Source organism: Austrofundulus limnaeus, unplaced genomic scaffold (assembly GCF_001266775.1).
Source record: "Austrofundulus limnaeus strain Quisiro unplaced genomic scaffold, Austrofundulus_limnaeus-1.0 Scaffold40, whole genome shotgun sequence".
In the NCBI taxonomy this organism is placed as follows: Eukaryota; Metazoa; Chordata; class Actinopteri; order Cyprinodontiformes; family Rivulidae; genus Austrofundulus; species Austrofundulus limnaeus.
In genome coordinates this window covers 2,099,275-2,106,420 of record NW_013952442.1, presented here as the reverse complement: position 1 = coordinate 2,106,420, position 7,146 = coordinate 2,099,275, and positions in this window count along the sequence as shown.

Genomic DNA, 7,146 nt, shown 5'->3' with positions numbered 1-7,146 from the left:
AATTGTTGTTTACCCTTTGTGCAGCGCAGCACAGGAGGGGACAAAAGTGGTATCGGTTAAGAGTATCGGCTGGCTTTTACGAGTACGAGTACGAGTACTTGATGCTGGTATCGGATCCGATTCCGATACTGGTATCGGTATCGGGACACCTCTAATTATAATTATGTGTTAGCCTGGTGTGTTGGATGTTAGTGCTTCAAGATTTCATATGTGAGTTTATGTAGAAAAACAATTGTTTTACCAAACTAACCATTTTCTTTACATCTTCAGTAATGTGCACAATCTTGGATAATTCACACACATGCTCATCGAAATTCTAGTTGCAGAGATTACAAATCTATTATCTTGCAAACAATGGTCACATACACTACTACCCGCAAGAACACATGCACACAAATCGAGCCTATCATCACCAATGAGAGTCATCTCCTCCTGTTTTCTATAGTCCGTAGGGATTTGTCAGTGTTCGTCAACCAACCGTGTCAACCGTGACAGTCGTCCAGATGTCTCCTACTGCCACTAAAGTGACAGGAAAGACAGGAAGAGAGGAAGAGTGAAGAGATGGGGAGAGAGAGGGAGAATCTATGAACACTACTGGACATCAGTGAGCAATCAAAGTAAGAGCACAAAGAACTGATGTTGACAAGCACTAATAAAGTAGATTCCAAGTGGTGCTGCTGGGAATACAAAGAGTCTGGGAGGAAGTGGTCTGATGGTCAACTTCTCTGTTGAAGCGGAACTTTTATGTTTTTTTTTCTTCACATCCACCTTTTTGTATGTTCTTTTAATTCAATCATTTTTCCATTCCAGTTATATCCTGTTCGGGTTAAAACAGGGAAAATAAAGCCTATCCCAGCTGTCACCAGGCAGKTGGGGTACACCCGCGTCCGTCACAAGGCAAACACAGAATAAACAACTAAAAATTCTCATTGTTAGTCCTAAAGAATATTTAGTACCAATACACAACTTAAAGAGACTGTAGAGACAAGAAGAAGTATCAAGAGAAATATATAAGTGGTAAAAAAAAAGCATTTGGTGAAAAACAACAAATTAAAATTGTAGAATTGTAATCATATTTCTAAAACCATTCCATATTTAACTTATTCCAAATTTTAAATGCACAACAGACACACAGACACAGTACAACCAATTATTCAGAATATTGTTACAAATGAGAGGTAATCTGGGCTTAACTGGACCAACTCTTGTTTTTATTTTTTTATATATTTCATTATCTGAAAATATTAAAATTGTAACTCATAAAAGCTGCTCAGATATAATCACGTTTATGTGGTGAAGAAATGAACCAAGTTTATTGCAAAAAAAAAGTTACTCCCCTGTTTGAATATTGGGTTGCTCCAGATGCTCGGCTGCTTAGGCGCCGATGGCACTGTGGCATCTTGCTTCTTGCCAAGGACCCTCTACAAACAACTTTTGTGTCTTTTCTTCATTCTGCAAAGTGAAACCCCAATGAACAGAAGCTCACTCTCATCAATCTCATTCTCTCTCCTGTTTGTACATGTCTGTGAAGTGTTTAAACACAGAATTGCATATACCATAGATGCTGTATGAGATGTTAATACTAAAATCACTTTGCGGAGTGTAAATAATGCACATGCTGCATGTGGTTCAGATGGAGGAAGTAATCCCTCATGGTTAGGACCCCTGAGGTGGTTGTGACAGTTGTTACTGCTCATTTTTCTTTTAAAGATGTAATATTTACCTTGATAAGATTTTGATGTGCAGCTAATGGTGTGATTTGTACATGGTTTGTAAATGCAGTTTTTTACTTTTACATTTAAACATTTTTTCTTTGACTTAACCAGTTTTGTTTTGCTTTAGAGGTGATTACTGAGAACAGAAAAACAAATATTTGATCAATTCCTCCAAGCAAAACTGCATTAAACTGAAGCTGATCGTTTTGGACTCTTTCTTGTTTACACAGGAACTAACTGTGATAGATTTTTTTTTCCCTCTCAATTGAAGCCTGTGAAAAACAAAAACATCTTAATGAAGAAATGTTTACAACCAAAGATGTGTGGCCATTATAGTTTTATTATCAAAAATTCTCTATCCACTGTTTTTGCTTGTAACGTGGCGTGCTGAACTCCAAACAGGGGCATGGCTCGGCAGAGATCCAGGAAGCTGGTGGCCTGTGCCAGGAAGTGCTCTATGAAGCACATGGTGAGAGCCTGCAGCACCAATCACCCTGTACTGAGGTTGTCAATGGGCTCATTAGTCCTCATTACAGCGACCTCTTGGGCACCTGGGTGTCCTTCAGAGCTCTTAGGGCAGGGATGTGGGGGTTCTTTCACTTTTTAAAAGACAAAACGTAAAAGAAAATTATATTTTTTGGGGGATTGTATGTTTTGAAAGAAATGACAATTTAAATGACCAAATGAACTGTATGAAGGAGTAATAATAGAAAGACTAAATGCTGTTAATGGTTCAAGCTATTTATCACCTAAAGCACAAAATGGGTGAGAACACACATTCATGGTAATGTTTTTTTTTTTGTCTTGACAAATGTGACAACTAAGTCACTAGACCCCCTTTCAAATGAGAGAATGACCTCACTATGCTTCTTTTTCACCTTTGAAACCTATTAAAACTTGGCTGGATCCCAGCAATTTTGGAAAACCTCTATTGGGAAGGCATTCATGATGCTGCTGTGCTCCCACTGCTCAGACAGGTTGTTCACTGCTTTTCCCCACCTTCTTGAGATACCTTCCAGCACTCTCACTATGCTCTAGATGTCAGCAACATGTTTTCATGATGGTCGTAACACATAAGCCAAGGACTGCACAAGACCCGAGGCATTGAGACCTGCCATGGTCACACAAATGTTTGCTACAGTCCCTTCTGTTTGCTATCACATATGCACTAGGTTGTTATCATGATCTTGTCATGATCTGCTGTGAAGGGGACCTTAGTGATGTTGAGTTATATTTCCAGTAACTTTAGTTTCAATAAAAAAATACAGTGTGAATTCTCTATTCAGTCCAGTACTATCGTTGGAGCTGTAGGCCACCCTTACATACACGACAAGAAAAAACAGGCAACCAAAATAATATTTTAGTTGAGACAACAGTTTAAATATTAAAAAACCTCAAAGAGAGCTTTGGTATATTTCAATGCATTAACATCATGTAATTGTGCATCACAATATGCAGTAAACAAAGAGACACACTCAAGCATTAACATTATGACCACCCACTTGATAATAACTAAAGACCATTTTCTCTGCTAAAACACCTATGACAAAACAGTCCATCTGGGTAACAAAGAACATCTCGACCTACCTTGGGATGTTTGATACCATCACATTGGCAATAGATCCTTAAATGTTGCTTTGTTTACCACAGATTCCAGTAGATTTCTACAGAGATTTTTTAGGCCAGGCAAACACCTCATGCATAAAGTTGCTTTTTGTTGAGTTGCTTCTTAGCAATTGTTTTACAACTGTCTTGTTGAGGAGAGCTGCTACTGTTGAAGTGTGTTGCTACTATAGCAGTGACATAGTAGCATTCAGTGGCAGCACGATGGCTTAGTGGTTAGCACTGACGCCTCACAGCAAGATGGTCCTGGGTTTGATCCTCGGTTTGGACCTGGGGTCTTTCTGTGCAGAGTTGCATGTTCTCCTCGTGTTTGTGTGGGTTTCCCCCACCCCCAAAAACATGTACAATAGGTTGCGTTCAGGCCCAGGCCTCCCTTGAAAAATAGATCTGAGATCTCAATGGGAGTTGCCTGGTTAAATAATGGTAAATAATAATAATAATAATAATAATAATAATAATAATAATAATAATAATAATAATAATAATAATAATATGTTAGCTGTGTAAAAATGTTTAAGGAGATAGTGAGTATCATAGTAACTTTCATTTGAAATACTGAAAACAGGTTTTCTCTACAGAACATTGGCTTGTATCAATGAGTGATCTCGCTTTGAGCTAAATCATAACAGATTGAAAGATCTTTCATGTTCTTACTTTAACAACAATGTGAAGGACTTGAACATTTGGGGACATGCAGCAAAACGGGAGTTAAAAAGACTAGATTTAGCCATTAGTGGAAACAAAGTTATGCTAACTGCGACATACTCTCACACAACAAGCGGCTTTTATTTACCTCAACAATCTTTTCACAATAGCAGGCTCACATGTAAGAAACTACATGCATTTTTCACAAACTAAAGGCTTTGTTTGTGCTCAAAAAACAGCAGAGTCATGTTTGTGAACGCTTTTTTAATAACCCAGTTGCTCCTTTTGAACTCGCTTTTATAGACATCGTTGCCATTTCTGCCAGGAAATCTGGCAATGTTGTTTTTAGACGCAGTGAAGGAGAAGAGAACCATACTGRTTATGTAATGCAAAAACAGGCAGTGGTATATGTGAACTGACCTCATCAATGAGGCAAAAACTTATAAAAGCAAAGCAATTTTGAGATAGGCAAAAAAAATGTGGCCAAGAGTGTTTATGATGTGTTTAAGATGGCCAGATGTGTACAAGATGGGGCCACAGATGGTTGCCTCATTGCAAAGCTGTTTAATACTTGTGTTGTTTTTGTCTATTTTATTTTTTGTTTGCCCAGTCTGGTAACAAAGGTATACATAAATTTATACACAAACAACATATTGTTGTGCATGTTTGAGTATTTGGATATTGTGTTAGAGATATATTTTTTTGTTATTGTTGTTTTTACTTTTTGGTGTCCCTTTACAGACTCCACTCCCAAACCAACAAAACTAAACTGAAACTTTCTTGTTAGGAGTAAGTAGATCTTCTCCAGACTACTCATTTTTCAGGCCTGATTTCCATCTGCTCAGACTTCAAGTCAAACAGAACTAAACTTTTAGGGGTTGTCAGGATGTGTGGCAAAATTGTTGCCATGGCTCTGCAAAAGGACCTACACATGGTGAGGTCAGTGAAAAAGACTAGACTGACCCTAGAAGATCCACTCCATGATATGTTTTGATTGCTTCTGTCCAGACACAGGTATCTGTTGAAAAGATGCAGGACTAACAAACTGAAAATACATTTATCCTTGCAGAAATGGRGCTTTAAATGAGCAGTTGTGGTTGTAGTACTGTTATTTTAGTGTATTGTCTTGTTATATAAGAATGTTTTTATGTCTTCTAACAGTGAAACAAATCGCTCCTTAGGTATAATAAAGCTTCTTGAACTTAAACTTGAAGTCAAAGTCAGCAGGTAAAATGAAACGGTGGTTTGCTCTTCTACATCAATAATAATTGGTAYGAAGATAACTCATCCTGGTACTGAAGCAAGCATTCATCAGGACCCTTAAAGACAATAAAATTAGCAAGAGGTGCCCAATGGGACACCCTTAGAGAAAGAAAAATGACTCAGCAGCAGTCATGACTTTGGCTGATCCTGGTACTGAGGCGCTGTGCACAGCTCAGATGTGATCCAGGACTCAGGTCACAGCAGTGGCAGGGACTTTGGCATTACTTCCTCTTAGTTGAGACTCAACTTTGTTTAGAAGATGAAGGTGACTTTAGTAATTGTGGCATTGGGAGCACGTGCAGCAAGATAAGCTGCACCCAAAAGGAACTTAGCTAKTCTGTCTGGTTGAGAGATCCCCTCAGGATCACCCATGTCCAGTAACAGGTCTTCAGTTTGGAGCAATGGGATTTTGTTCAACATGCTGAGTATGCAGATGAGGTGATGTGCATTGTAGCTAAGRCACAGGCTGTTTTATGGTTGAGGCAGAAAAACTGCAACCAAGGTGGAAGTTGCTAAAGTAGAATTAAGCTCTTGTGGTGTGGCTGTAGTAGCTTCAGACAAAATTTATAATGAAATACAGGACTCGGAGCCGTATTCAGGCAGGGAGGTAGACAGAGGTCGTRTTCACACATGATAGTGCAGTAGACTCAATTCTAATGTCAAACAAAACTGCTAGATTTGTTTATGTATTCAGATGGTGTGGTTCACATTCACATTGCACTTTGTCAAACAAAGTAAACCCTGTGAACAACCTGCCCCCCCCCCCACCTGTGGTGGTGGGTGCTGCACCAAGAACCACTGAAGGAATCGACAGGAAAACCTCAAAAGACAACATGGAGCGCAACTTCCTTCCTCACAAAATGTAAACAAACATGGAGTGACATCAGATTTTAGTGGTTATAAGATTTATTTTTTGTGTTTTTGGTAAATGTGCCAAACAAATACTCTTTAACAATGAGCTCAGCATGAGTGGAAGATGAGGCAGAACTGCAGAGAATATCGTTTTCCCTCACAGGAGATGGCTCCATGTGAGGCAGCRTTCATCGAGAAGGAGCACGTCCAACTTCACAGCAGTGATGATGTTCACCTACACAGTCTAAGGCATTTACAAGATATGAGTGACTTTATAATGGTTATTGCTCAGAATGCCCTGCGTTTTACTCCACTTCCTGCTTTCGGAGCAGTCTCCGGTCCGCTTCGTGTTTACATATYGAACCGCACAAGAGTTCACATCAACCGAACCGAGACCTACRTTTTCAGGCAGACAAGAGTTTGATTTTTTAGTCCGAAAAAGAGTTCAATTATGCATTCACACCTACCCAAACGAACCAGACTTTCCAGGCAAACGAAYAAGAGTTTGATTAAAGCGGACTAAACAGGGCYGGTGTGAGTCCTCTCAGAGTGTTGCTAAAATTGTATGTTCTTGATTTGACCTCAGATAGAGCTGAAATGTGTCATCATAGAATAGACAAGTATGAAAGGCTTTGATAACAGAGTCTTCTCCAGAGGAGGAACAAAAGTCTGGCCAGCAGTCTGGCCAGTCTTCAGGAGTGAAGGAAGTGGCAGGAGCTGAAAGAGTGCTGGGTCTGTAGTTTACCAAGGGTGGGCAATCCTGGTCCTTGAGGGCCGCAGTCCTGCATGTTTTACTTTTTGCCCTGCTCCAGCACAGCTAATTCAGTCATTGAAATACCTCTTCCAAGTTGTGTAGGAACCTGATAATCACCCATTCATTCTAGTCAGGTGTGTTGGAGCAGAGAAACAAGTAAAACATGCATGGCTGCGGCCCTCAATGTTCACCCCTGGGTCAGATCCTTCTGTCATAAAAAGTGAGTTGGAGCGGTTGGAAGGACACACACACACACACACACACACACACACACACACACACACACACACACAC